This window comes from Natator depressus, chromosome 1 (assembly GCF_965152275.1).
Source record: "Natator depressus isolate rNatDep1 chromosome 1, rNatDep2.hap1, whole genome shotgun sequence".
NCBI lineage: Eukaryota > Metazoa > Chordata > Testudines > Cheloniidae > Natator > Natator depressus.
The window spans coordinates 82062599-82077133 of NC_134234.1; the positions used below are offsets into that span (position 1 = coordinate 82062599).

A 14535-nucleotide genomic window follows, 5' to 3' on the forward strand; every position below is an offset into this window, starting at 1 on the left:
GATTAAGGATGAAAATTTAAACTAGATCTTATAATGAAGTTGCAAGGGAATATTTCAGCCTGCTGAAGGTACTGTAAAGATAAACTAATGTTGAGAACAAGATCAATGCTTCATGAGTGCATTGAATTTTAACTTGGTTCATATTTTGTTGTCTCTGTGGAAGCCAAGGCTTCAGAGCAGTGGTGGGCAACCTGCAGTCCATGGGCTGCATGCGGCTCGTCAGGGTAATCCACTGGCAGGCTGTGAAACTGTTTGTTTACATTGACCGTCCGCAGGCATAGCCGCCCATGGCTGCGGTTCGCCGTTCCCAGCTACTGGGAGCTGCGGGCAGCTGTGCCTGCGGATGGTCAATGTAAACAAACGGTCTCGCAGCCCCCCAGCAGATTACCCTGACGGGCCATGTGCGGCCCACGGGACACAGGTTGCCCACCACTGCTTCAGAGGGACAGAGTGATGTAGAAAGGAAGAGCAGGAGTTTGGATTGTGCCCTTAAAGGACACTTCAGAGTAGAGATGAATGCAGCCTAATGTAGCTCATATGCCTTGGTGCCTGCAAATAAGTCCCTAATACTTTACATAATTGAAACCAATAATAGCTACCATGGTAACATCTGTCAGAAGTTTCCTATGCTGTGCTACTTTGGGAATAGTAATATTCAAGATGTCGGTACTTGAATAATCCATAGCCACAAATGATTACACATTTACATCACCACTAGCAGAAACTCCCACAAGATGTAAAATGAAGAAGAAACCTCACAACTTTCTGCTCCAAAAGAAAGCAAGCCTCCGTCACCCGAGCTAGTGAAGGAAGATTCTCTGTAGCTCCAATATTTAGACTTGTATCCTCTTTTCTCACCAACCAATAGAGGGCAGCATTAGCACAGTCACTTGAATAGGTCTAATTCCAGCCAGCAAGGAGGAGGGGGGAACTCAGACACACAGTCATTACATTTCTTCAAAGATCGATTGAACTGTATAAACACCTGGTGCATCTGTGTATCTATGAAAAACACCAGATCTTGCTGAACCTTTTGGGCCAGTCTCTGCTTTAAAGTGCTTTCCCCTCCCTTGAGCTTAGTAGGGAAGGAAGGGAAGTGTGGATTGAAAACACTGCTGAAGATTTCATTTTTTTAAATTATTCTGAATCCCGCCCCCTCCGCCCCCCAACTATTTGCTGAGAGCTAAAATAGCATATTTTAAAGTCCCTTTTGGAAAGAGGAGGGGAGATTTCTCCATTTACTTTAATTAAAGTTCTTCACTAGCTTCCCCCCAGCCCCTTGAGTTTGGGAGCTTGGCCGGCTTTATGGGTTTTTTGTTTTGCTATCTTTTTTATTTTATTTTCCCATGCTTTCAGAGCTGTTCTGTTTAGGCAATCAAATGTAATCCAACCACAGTCTAGCTTTTGCTTTCTTCCCAACAGCTTGATATCTGTTGGCATTAATGTTATACCCCCAGATTGAGGGTAGACAGTGATGTCGCTGTCCTGCACATGAGTGGTAACAAACTGCAGCACAAATAATGAATTGATAACATGCATGTGTTCCTCCCCCATGGAGTATGTGCAGGGGTAAGTCAGCTGTAACTGATTTATACTACGTACCAAAGCTATGTTAAATCAAGCCAAATAATATTGGCCTTTTTATATGAGTGAAGTATTTCCCACGAAGCTGCAAACTTCTAACTGTTAACTTACAAGCCATATAACCCAAATGTGTTTGTTTTGTCATTCAGTAGGAACCATCAGAGAAAACTGAAAACAGTCTCCAGAGGGTTATGCTAACTTAAAAGCTGAGAGAGCAATTATACCACTAAAATGAAGAAGGCACATTCAAGAAAACAGTGTGGGCAGAAGTGAAAATCAATAGAATAAGAGACCTTAGCTTTTGAAAATATTTTTTTAATTGAGTCTGATTTGCTATCGGTTACCTTTACTAACCTGTATAAAAGCAAACTGGTGCAATACTTGGCTCACCCAAAACTTAAAAGATGTCTGTATTGTTCAACAACAACTATTAATGGTACCTTTAATTTATTAATGTTTATCTAGGATTCTGGTTACATTTGGCAAAGGTAGACAAAATATGTATATAAAGTTCTTTAAAAAAAGGTGTGTTCCCTCTTTTTCCTAATGTTTTAATTGTAAAGAAGATGTAGTCAAACTCATGTTGAAAATTGTAACATTTCTTCATTAAAAGCTAAACTTCATTGACAGTAATTTAGCTATGATTGTTTTTGATGGTAAACTGGAAACAGCATACATTGATCACTACCACATGTATTTATACTTGAGTTGGCTAGACTTGAATTCTCCCAGGGAAACTGGGTAGCTCAACTGGATTTCATTTTTTTAAAATTTCCAACTTAGTTTCCAATCTGTTTATTCACAAGAATTCTTAGGGTTTCCACTAACGGTTGCAGATGTTCTTTTCTACCCTGGGTCCTGCAGTCTTGGAACAAGTTCTTAGGAGAGAAAAGATTTTTTTATAGGTTCAGTCTGTCAGTTAGCAGTTAAGTCTATTGATCAGCTGTTCTAATATACTGTAGAGCAGGGTAAGTTACCTTAGGAAGTACCTTTTAATTACCTAACCAGATCTGCATTGCTTCGGAAGTAAATTTATCAGGGCAAGTGATGGAGAGATGAAGAAAGAGAAGCAAAGGGAGAAAGACCAAACTCGTGCCCTAATCCTACTCTCATCAATGATAGATGAAGTCTCCTTATTAACGTCACTGGGAACATATGGCTGAGGTTCTGATCCTGTTCTCTATGGAGTTAAGAACTCAACTAGAGTTTGAAACTGGGGCAGCAACTGCTGGATCTACAGCTGCTGTGGCCTGCCCACCTGGAGGAGCTTGCAGGATCAGGGTCTAAACCTTGATCGGTTGTTGTAAGGGCATTTAAGATTTCAACCCAAGTCTCAGGGATTTTTGTGTGCAATAGTTAGGTGGATGTGATGGCAACAGATGAACCAGTTTTATAGAGATCCTTGAGATCGGCCAGATAAAACTTTGGAAGGCTAACAGAGCAGAAACCCATAAATAATTGTGCTGTCCTCCTTCCTTCACTAGTGTAGTTGTGGGGCACATCTGGCAGCAGGCAGTGTGTTAGCACTGTAGCTATTTTAAAATGATTTTAAACTCTTAATGAAATGTTATTAAATTAGTTGAAAGAGTTTTTACTGAAACCTCCCCCCCCAAGTTATTTTAATTAAAATGATGTGTCCCTTCGCCTGATGACTTTTGGCATTTTTACTGTAAATTCATTATTATTTTTTCTTCTATCACTAGACCACTTTGACAAGAATATCCATTTGAGGGAGAGTCTGAAATCACTTAAAGTATTTTATGCCTATTTTTCAGATGGGAAAACTGAGCAACAGAGAAATTAGGGGCTAGTCAACAGGGAAAATGGTGACCCATTAGTATCCCTCCATTAAGAAAGACGTCCTTCTAGTCCCCAGTCACGAAAGTCCAGGGATTGTCAGTAAAAGTAACTCCCCTGATCTCAAAAAGAAAAGGAGTACTTGTGGCACCTTAGAGACTAGCCAATTTATTTGAGCATAAGCTTTCGTGAGCTACAGCTGATCTCAGGTGCTGTGATGGAGCACAAAGAGAATGGTGATCTCTCAAATAGCCTTGTTCCAAATTATATAGAGCTGTATAGATTGAAACCAATACTGTGAATTGCCCTCAGAAGCAGATAGAAAGCTATGCCTAGAGCATAGGTGAAACACACATTTTGACCTGCTACATTAAGTACGTGAGGCTGCATTTTAATTAAAATCATATAATGCATCCATATTATGTAGCAAAACTAAATGCTGTATGGCATTATTTTAGGTCACAGTGAACAGGTGTTTTCACTAACCTAAGCATCATTATGACATGACCCATATGAGTTAATGCATATTGGAATACAGACTCCGTGTATCTGAATGTTAGAGGGGAAATCTCTTTTTGAGTTGGTTACCATTCCTCCTCTGTAAGAGTAAAACAGAGGTTAGTCACAAAAATGAAATTACACAATGAGCAGAGAGTGCAGAAAATTTGCAAGACCAGTGCTGGCAGGTCACATGTCTGTACTATTTGGCTGAAATTGCTCTTATATTTAAAAACAAAATCTTCCCCCTCCTCTTGGCCATTTGCATATATTAACTTTGGGCCTCACCCTCAGCCCATCATTCACCATGTTGCTTGCTTTTCAAAAGGGAATCCACCTTTAACCCATCAGTCCCAGAAACTTCTTGGAGCAAGTGTATTGAAAGCTCTGGGGCATCCAACTGACTGCAAAAGGAAATGCTCCCAATAGCCTCCTGTCATAGCCCTAGAAACTACTTCATTCTTTGGTGTTTCTTTTGTGTTTCTTTGGTGAAATGCAATTTTTGATATTGTCTAGATGATACAGACAGCTGTTCAGTTTGTTTCAAATGCTCCCCATTTCTGGTGTATTCATTTAGAGCTGTTAGCTTAATCTCTGAGCAAAGTCTGCTTGACTTCATAAATTAGGGTGAAAAACCAGAGATCATGGATTGACGGGAACTTTTGTGTAAGTTTTGGTAGTTCTTGTTAATTACTTTCAACTTTCTTATTTTTCTCTTCATCTGGCAGCCAGACAGTCTTCCCACAAAAGCTGGAGGATTTTTTTCAAATGACTGTCTGTAAAATTAATCTGCAATATAATCTTCTTTCGGGTGAGGATTTTGCTATTTTCTTCCTCATATTTTTTCTTGGTCACACCATGATGCTGCCATTTCAGTGACTCCAGAACTTGTGACTCATGCCTTGATCTTTAAGGGAGCTGGGTCATCTGCACTCCTCCTCATTATCATGGTAGGAGAGTTTTGGCAATTTCACTAGCATGTATAGTGGTTCTAATTTAGATCTGGTTTATGCTGGCTTCATAGATTCATAGATATTAAGGTCAGAAGGGACCATTATGATCATCTAGTCTGACCTCCTGCATGATGCAGGCCACAGAATCTCACCCACCCACTCCTGCAATAAACCTCTCACCTATGTCTGAGCTACTGAAGTCCTCAAATCATGGTTTAAAGATTCCAAGGTGCAGAGAATCCTCCAGCAAGTGACCTGTGCCCCATGCTGCAGAGGAAGGTGAAAACCCCCCAGGGCCTCTTCCAATCCACCCTGGAGGAAAATTCCTTCCTGACCCCAAATATGGCGATCAGTTGAACCCTGAGCAGGTGGGCAAGATTCACCAGCCAGATACCCAGGAAAGAATTCTCTGTAGTAACTCAGATCCCACCCCATCTAACATTCCATCACAGGCCATTGGGCCTATTTACCATCAATAATTAAAGACCAATTAATTGCCAAAATCATGTTATCCCATCATACCTTCTCCTCCATAAACTTATTGAGTTTAATCTTGAAGCCAGATAGGTCTTTTGCCCCCACTGTTTCCCTTGGAAGGCTGTTCCAGAACTTCACTCCTCTGATGGTTAGAAACCTTCATCTAATTTCAACTCTAAACTTCCTGCTGGCCAGTTTATATCTATTTGTTCTTGTGTCTACATTGGTACTGAGCTTAAATAATTCCTCTCCGTCTTTGGTATTTATCCCTCTGATATATTTATAGAGAGCAATCATATCTCCCCTCAGCCTTCTTTTGGTTAGGCTAAACAAGCCAAGCTCCTTGAGTCTCCTTTCATAAGACAGGTTTTCCATTCCTCGGATCATCCTTCATTAACAGAAAAGTTAGTAACGTTCTACTTAAGGTGGCACCATCAGAACTGTATTGTCCATGTAACTGAACAGTCAAATTGGTGTTACTAGTGGGAAATATAGTTATGTAATGAACATGTTCTTATGACAGTAGTGCCATCTGTGTCTATATAACTAGTCGACTTGCATATAAAAATTCCAGGAAAAGTTTATAAAGAAACACGGTGACAAAATGAATGAATTACAATGATCAACAGAAATGACAGACAAAGTCAGCAACTGGTCCATCCCAATGGAAGTGCAATATTGGGCTAAAAGAAGAGTAAAGTGGAGGACCATCAATGCACTGGAGTAGATAGCATAAAGGAAGGAACTGAGATTGGCCACAGTTCATGCCCTAACCACTTCTTCTCAGGACACAGGTATCCATTAGCACTACAAAGCTATGCTTTCTGGCCAGCCCAGGAGTGGATGAATACAGTCTTCGGAGAGCCACCAGAGCTGGCCTTTCTAGGCTACAAATCCTGAAGCTGGGCACCTCTTTCCTTTCCCGTCTTATTTTTGGGACTTTTTTACCTATCTTGCATGAGTGCTGTGGCCATTGGTTCAATTAATGTGTAAAGGATTTAGTGGTATTATGGATGAATGGATGGAGAAAGAGAATACTAGATAAGGGAAGATTGAAGAGGAAGTGGAATACAGGTGGGAGTAAGGGAGACAGTAGGTGGAATGCAGGGAGGAAAGGAGAAAGAGAGAGAGAGAGAGAATAAACTTGGAATTGTCAAGAACAAACAATGCCATACCAACCTTATTTCTTTCTTGGACAGGTTTAGTGACCTCGTGGGTAAAGGGAAGCAATAGATGTGATATCACTTGATTTTAGTAGGGCTTTTGTCACAGTCCCACATGACATTCTCATCAGCAAACTAGGGAAATGTGGTTTGGATGAAAGAGAAGGGTAGAAGGATACTGGGCCTTGCCCATTCTAGATTTCAGCCTAGGTTGAAGGAGGGCATGGGCTTGTTGAGGAGGGGAGTTATGTATGGGGAGAGAGGGTTGTATGGTTAGGGACAGGACCCTTAAAGATGAGATAAACATGAGTGTTTTGGATACTTGTCTGAAGTGAACCTAAGTTCCAACCCTTTTTAAGTTCAGGAATCTCTCATGAAAATCAAACAAGTGTTAAGAGGGAAATATGGTTTTCATTCATTAATGTACTGGCAGAAGAACAGGTTAATCACTGTCAATTTTTCTTTGATTTTTTAGGGAAAATAACTCCTAAAGCAATTCAGATATCTGAATTACAGAGCATCAGTCTGAAAGGAGACAAGTGCAGTAGATTTCTATGAACCGTTGCCCAATGGCAAAATGTTTTTTCATTGTGATGGATGCATATTCCAGATATCCGTTCTTGGCATTTTTTCATCCGCTCCATCGGATGCTGTGCTTCCTGTTTGGAATCATATATTGTGCACATGTGGTATTGCAACTTTTATCAAAACTGACAGTAGACCACTGTTCAATGGTCTAGTTTTTGAAATATGTGTGGAACTTTAGGGATTTAAACACATGGAAGATCACACCCTATTGCCCACAGTCCAATGTAATGGCTGTGTGCTTTATGCAAAACAACTTACATTGAAGATTGTAAATGGAATTCTATTAAAACAGTCTCTAAATCAGTTTTGAGACATTCCAGGGCCATGCCTTATCCTGCTACGGGAAAATGTCTGGAGGATTTAATCTTTCAGAGGCAAGTAAAGATGGCTTTTCCAGAAATCAAGCAGAGCAAGATGGAGTGTGACATCTCCATAAGCAGTCAGGTCACAATTACCAATGTTGAAGCCAAGAAATACATTGTAAAAGACGGGAAGGGTGATAAAGTCCTCTTTGGAAAGTGAGAGCTCATTACTTGTTGAAATATTCACAAAGCCCAAAACAACATGATTCTTTTGAACTGTACTTCCTACAAAGGAATCCAACCCTTACGGGAAAGTCCTACAGAAGCTGAGAGAATATTAACCCTTCTATAGAATTTGTATATCAACCTATAGAATTCTAAAGCAGGGATGCAATCCTGTATTAAATACTATTGGTTGGTTTACAGATTTATAGAAAGGAGCTCATTATTTGTTAAATTCTATAGATCCCTATTGTACAACGCTATTGATTTCATCCCTATTACATACTACAGGACATTTCCATAAGGGCAAGGAAGGCCCTTAATTACTGAGAGACATGAAGGAAGATAGATAACTGGAGACTCCCCATTTGAAGATCATGCTTCACCTCATTGGGATTATCCCATTGCTATAACTAATTTTGAAGGAAAGAGGAGCGAAAGGCTCAGGGCAGATTCTCAGCTGATGCAAATGGGTGTAGCTCTGTTTACATCAATAAAGTTATACACATTTACACCAGCTGAGAATCTGGCCCTCAGCTTCTTCAAAAGCACTAGATACATTTAACAGTTCAGTGCATTCTATGGTTCCTTTATTGTCTTTTACCTGTTTGCATAATGGATCATGATCTTTGACAGGGCTCCTAGGAGCTACTGTTAATAACAAAAAGTCTCGCTGACGAAAATGAACTTTGTTTTGATACATACAGATCTATGATGATGTCAAGAAAGAGAGGTCTAAGCTGAAAAGTTTAGTTAGAAATTTAATGTTGTGAAAGGTTAAATGGAAAAAAATATGAAGCAGGAGTAGTGTTCAGTAACACGACTAATAAATGGAACCTTTGTGTGTTCCTTTCCAAGTGCGTGATAGCACGCAGCATGCAGGCTAGGGATTTGGGAGTGGGCAGTATAATACAATGCACTAATATGGACAGAGTTGCAGCAGCAAGTACAGAACATGCAATAAATATATTTTCTTATTTTATGTTGTTTTATTCCAAAGTGTGAAGAAGCATGAAATGCATGTGAATTTGAACAGATCTAATTTTGTGAGAGAGGCACAAAAAACTACCCTGCCCTCATTAACCTCAGAAAACGTGCAGTGTGTAATCCATACTGAGCAGTGGCCCAGAGCACCTCATCCCCATCAAACAGCATAGCAACACTTACCTGATTGCTGTGAAAACCAGAACAGACAGGGTTAAGGGCAGAAAGGGGCCAGACTGAGGCTATCCAGGGTTACTGAGGCAATGTGTAATACACCTCAGTGCCACTGTTCTATAAGGAAGAGTCTGGGCCTATGGCTGGTGCAGCACTGTATGGATATGGCTACACTACATGTTGCTTTGGTGGCATGTACAGTATATACCCACATAGCTTTCCCCTGCCTCCTGCCAGAGGGATAAAGAGCTGGTGAGGCATGGCTTAGGCAAGTAAAGACACATCTGAAGGGTGTGGGTAGGTATATGAATACGTACCCTACACTCTCTCTACTCACCAAGCAATGCCTCCCCATCCACACTGTTATTTTTAGCAGTGTAGTGTCCCACTGCTGGAGCCTTTCCTCACCACCGAGAAAGGCTCCAGCAGTGGGCATAGGCTCTGTCAGGGGGAGGCAGCATGGAAAGGCTTGGGCAAGCCTTTGTTACTGAAGCCCTTTCCCACAGCAGGGAAAGACTGGAAGCAAGGAAACATTTCCCCATTTCCTGCTCCACATGCTGTGAAAGACACCGGCAGTGTGGAGCTGCTGAAGCCTTTCCCCTATGCCTCCCCTCTGCCAGATCCTTTCACTGACACATGTCACTATACAGTACAGTGCGGATGCAGCCTGCTTTTCACTACGGGGTGAAGCTGTTGTGATGGGTTGGGTCACAGAAACCCCCTTGGGAACTGCCAATTGATGTGTTGAGACTACTTCTGCCCTGCTTTCTTGCCCTGGCAGCTTGGGACTTCAGTGCCCTGCTTGGCTTGAGCCAGACCCACTAGCCTGCTGCAAACCCAGACCCAGGTCTGAACCACATCCCCTAACAGCTGCAGGCTTAACTGAAAGCAGCTTAAGAAGTGTTCCTGTCTCTAACACTCAGATGCCCATCTCCCCAAATAAATCCCTGTTTTACCCTGTATAAAGCTTATGCAGGGTAAACTCATAAATTGTTCGCCCTCTATAACACTGATAGAGAGACATGCACAGCTGTTTCCCCCCCACCCCCCCGGGATTAATACTCTTGGTTAATTAATAAGTAAAAAGTGATTTTATTAAATACAAAAAGTAGGATCTAAGTGGTTCCAATTAATAGCAGACAGAACAAAGTGAATTACCAAGTAAAATAAAATAAAACATGCAAGTCTAAGCCTAATACAGTAATAAAACTGAATACAGATAAAATCTCACCCTCACAGATGTTTCAATAAGTTTCCTTCACAGACTGGATGCCTTCCTAGTCTGGGCACAATCCTTTCCCCTGGTACAGCTCTTGTTCTAGCTCAGGTGCTAGCTAGGGGATTTCTCATGAGTGCAGCCCCCTTATATGGCTTTGGCACAAGGCAGGAATCTTTTGTCTCTCTGGGTCCCCCCCTCCCCCTCTAAATGGAAAAGCACCAGGTTTAAGATGGATTTCAGTACCAGGTGACATGGTCACATGTCACTGTAAGACCCCAAGCCTTCATTCCTCCCAGCCTGACTCACAGGAAGGCCTGCAAGCAAACAGAGCCATCCACAGTCAATTGTCCTGGCTGATGGGTGCCATCAAGATTCCAAACCACCATTACTGGTCCACACTTTGCATAATTACAATAGGCCCTCAGAGTTATATTTCATATTTATAGTTTCAGATAAAATAATGATACATACATACAGATAGGATGACTACACTCAGTAGATTATAAGCTTTGTAATGATACCTTACACGATACCTTTTGCATGAAGTATATTCCAGTTACATTATATTCATACTCATTAGCATATTTACATAAAATCATATAGAGTGCAACGTCACAGCTATACATACACTACATGCCGCAGCCAGTAGCATGTAGTGTAGACGGAATCTATGTAGTTATTAGCATCTGCATTATGGCTATATGTCCTGTCCCTACTTGGCTATGTGACAGTGGAAAGGCACATTTAAAGCTGGCCCTGTTGATACCTACTTTGGGGTGGTATAAAGAGACCGGAGAGATGAAAGGGTTTGTGTGACTCATCAAATGTAAACTAAATCCACTGCATCAGCTTCACAAGGAGGGAAACTGATAGGAATATGCAATGCAGTTAGTTACTGTTGATATTTAACTTAAATATAAGTTCCAAGAGAAAGGTAGGCAGGTGGATAGTGGCGGGAGGGAGGCGGGAAATGCATCTACTATGTTTTAATGGATTAGGCATAAACCAAGGATCGAGAAAACTTGCTTCTAATATTGGTTCTTACATTGACTTGCTGTATGATATTGGACAAGACACTGAGGCCAAAGTTTTCAAATGTGTCTTCCCCACCGCACATGCACTGTCATGTAGCTAAACTCTACCCCTCCAAAGCAGATATAAATCTGACCCCAGGCTATGTCTGAGATTTAAAAATGCAGGTTTATTACTTATTTTATTGCCATGCACCCCAGCTCACACCATTCTTCAATAATGTATTATTATTCTGATGGCAGTCTCCCCAGATCCTATGGAATATTATTACCAGAAATAAGAAAGGTATTTTTTTCCACAAGTAGTCTGCTATATGAACTCCACAATGATAACTGCAATTTCAGTTCAAAAATTCAGCCTAACAAAAAATGAGCTTGGAATGTCAGCTCACCAGATGTGTCTGAATTCCTTAACGTTATCCTAACACATACTTAATTGTAAAGCTAGACGCTGACAATGAAATTAGTGTCCTGGATAAAAAAAAACAACCCCCAGCTTCAGCCTTTAGGTGCACCTGTTTACAGCATTGAGGCCGTCTCAGTCAGGGCGTGTGTGTGACTGAGTCTGCCACTGCAGCTGTTCCATTACCATAAAAACCATGGTATTTATTAAGTTTTAAGCCTTTCTGAACTCCATAACTTGGGCTTATAAAAAAAGAGGCTGTAACGCTACGTCTGGACTGTGATAATAGTTTAGATAAAGATCCAGCTTGTGACTCTTACTGACAGCATTAAGTCTACTGGAAGGCACTATATCAAACTATCTACAGCAAACCAGACAGCAACTATGAACCATGACAAATTAATGATTAACTGCCTTCTGTATGCTTCGTTAGGAGCAACGCTGCTATTTCAAGGGTTCTTTCGAAGAAATTGCAACGCCCCTTTGTGAGTTACAGCAAGGTAAAAAGCACAAATACAACGTGCACGGGTTTTGTATTGCTTGTCAGCGTAGGCAAATTAACAATAATTCCCATTGTATGTTAAAAACTGACAGTTCAGACTCCAACTCCCCAACTTATCAGATGATTCTGCCTGGGCAGACCCCTGTCCCCTCACAGAACTTTTACTGAATCTTTTTTTTTTTTTAAAGCTTGTATCTCATCCTAATTATGCCTTCAAGATCAGGGCTATTCAAATGTAATTGCCTAGGACTACCATTGTGAAATCTTTATATATGTCATGGACAATCTTCATCTTAGCTTTTTTTTTTTTTTTTTTTTTTAAACCCAAACTTTTGAGGGCTTGGCTTTGCAGCCATAACACTTTTTTCACATCATGGATGGATGTGGTATATATTACATTAGTGCCACAGAGGGAGGCCCCGGAGCACCCAGTGTTGTAGGAACTGTGAAACTGTCAGGTTGACCTCCAAAGATAAAGAGCCCAAACCCCATTTATACTAAGGCCCCTTACATCAGGGTCTGTGGAGCACTATTTAGGGCCTCTACCCTGCCCCCCAAGCTGACCCTGCTCTTCCCCTCTCAGGCACCACTGCTCCTACCAGAATCTGACACCCCGGTCCATGACCCACTACATCTACGCCCTCCCAGAACATAAGAACAGCCACACTGGGTCAGACCAAAGGTCCATCAAGCCCAGAATCCTGTTTTCTGGCAGTGGCCAATGCCAAGTGCCCCAGAGGGAATGAACAGAACAGGCAACCATCAAGTGATCCATCCCCTGTTGCCCATTCCCAGTTTGTGGCAAAGAGAGGCTAGGGACACCTTCCCTGCCCATCCTGGCTAATAGCCACTGACAGACCTATCCTCCATGAATTTTTCTAGTTTTTTTTAACCCTGTTATAGTCTTGGCCTTCACAACGTCCTCTGGCAAGGAGTGCCACAGGTTGACTGTGCATTGTGTGAAGAAATACTTCCTTTTGTCTGTTTTAAACCTGCTGCTAATTGATTTCATTTGGTGACTCCTAGTTCTTGTGTTATGAGAAAGAGTAAATAACACTTCCTTATTTACTTTCTCCACACCAGTCATGATTTTACAGACTATTAGGTCCCCCATTAGTCTTCTCTTTTTCAAGCTGAAAAGTCCCAGTTTTCCCTTATATGGGAAGCTTCAGTCCTCAAGGGATCCCCCTTACTGTCCCTTCCCAGAAGCCCCTGTCTCCCCCACCCTACTCCTTCCATTTATCTCTCCCGGCTGGCGAGCCTCACCCTTCCGTGATGGGTCTGTCCTGCTTCCCAGCCAGACCCTGACACCAAAAGGAGCCATAGCAGTTTTGGCAGCTGGCAGGTGAGGGCCTGGCATGCAGCACGCAGAGCAGGATCCAGCTGCTGGCCTCAGTGCACTCCTAGCCATGATGTGTGTGGCCGCTAGTTACAGGATCACTGTGCATGCAGCCGCACATACATGCAGCAAAAAGCCTGGCAAATTACACCTCTTGACATAGAAGAACATAAATTGTTGCGCAAAAGTAAGCATGGTTTCTGTAAAGGGAGATCATGTCTTACTAATCTATTAGAGTTCTTTGAGGGGGTCAACAAACATGTGGACAAGGGGGATCCAGTGGACATAGTGTACTTAGATTTCCAGGAAGCCTTTGACAAAGCCTTACATAAATTAAGTTGTCATGGGATAAGAGGGAAGATCCTTTCATGGATTGAGAACTGGTTAAAAGACAGGGAACAAAAGGTAGGAATAAATGGTATGCCCATAACTTGAATACTGCGTACAGATGTGGTCCCTTCATCTCAAAAAAGATATATTGGCATTAGAAAAGGTTCAGAAAAGGGCAACTAAAATGATTAGGGGTTTGGAACGGGTCCCATATGAGGAAAGATTAAAGAGGCTAGGACTTTTCACCTTGGAAAAGAGGATGAGGGGATATGATAGAGGTATATAAAATCATGAGTGGGTGGAGAAAGTGAATAAGGAAAAGTTGTTTACTTGCTCCCATAATATAAGAACTAGGAGCCACCAAATGAAATTAATGGGTAGCAGGTTTAAAACAAATAAAAGGAAGTTCTTCTTCACTCAGCGCACAGTCAACCTGTGGAACTCCTTGCCTGAGGAAGTTGTGATTGCTAGGACTATAACAGGGTTTAAAAGAGAACTGGATAAATTCATGGAGGTTTAGTCCATTAATGGCTATTAGCCAGGATGAGTAAGGAATGGTTTCCCTAGCCTCTGTTTGTCAGAGGGTGGAGATAGATGGCAGGAGAGAGATCACTTGATCATTACCTGTTAGGTTCACTCCTTCTGGGGCACCTGGCATTGGCCACTGTCGGTAGACAGAATACTGGGCTGGATGGACCTTTGGTCTGACCTAGTATGGCCATTCTTATGTTCTTATGTTCTTATGACTGGCAACTGTCAAGAGTGTAGAAAAACTGGCCAGGCTGGTCAAAAACTATCCAAGCGGCAACCCTATTTTCCATGCACTTGCTTAAACATGGTTGGGCCATAGCATGGATGTTCCCTCAGCTCCGCAGCATATGCCTTACATCACTCTGGCAGTGTGAAAGTGTATAAATTACCTTTATAACAACTTTCTGGGCCCTGTAGTTACCTTGCTGGAGTAATGTC

General features: G+C 41.7%; 1 long non-coding RNA gene across 2 annotated transcripts in view; it reads left to right on the plus strand.

Moving 5' to 3' along the window:
* LOC141993066 (uncharacterized) overlaps window positions 1-7240 on the plus strand; it is a 53361-nt gene extending 46121 nt beyond the window's left edge. Inside the window, exon 3 of one of the 2 annotated variants that reach the window (XR_012640770.1) lies at window positions 6948-7240. This is a non-coding gene — a long non-coding RNA (uncharacterized LOC141993066). Of the gene's footprint in view, window positions 1-1733; window positions 2143-6947 lie in introns of those variants that run through there. The other variant, XR_012640764.1, reaches the window with a different exon arrangement.
* Window positions 7241-14535: the final 7295 nt, after the last annotated feature.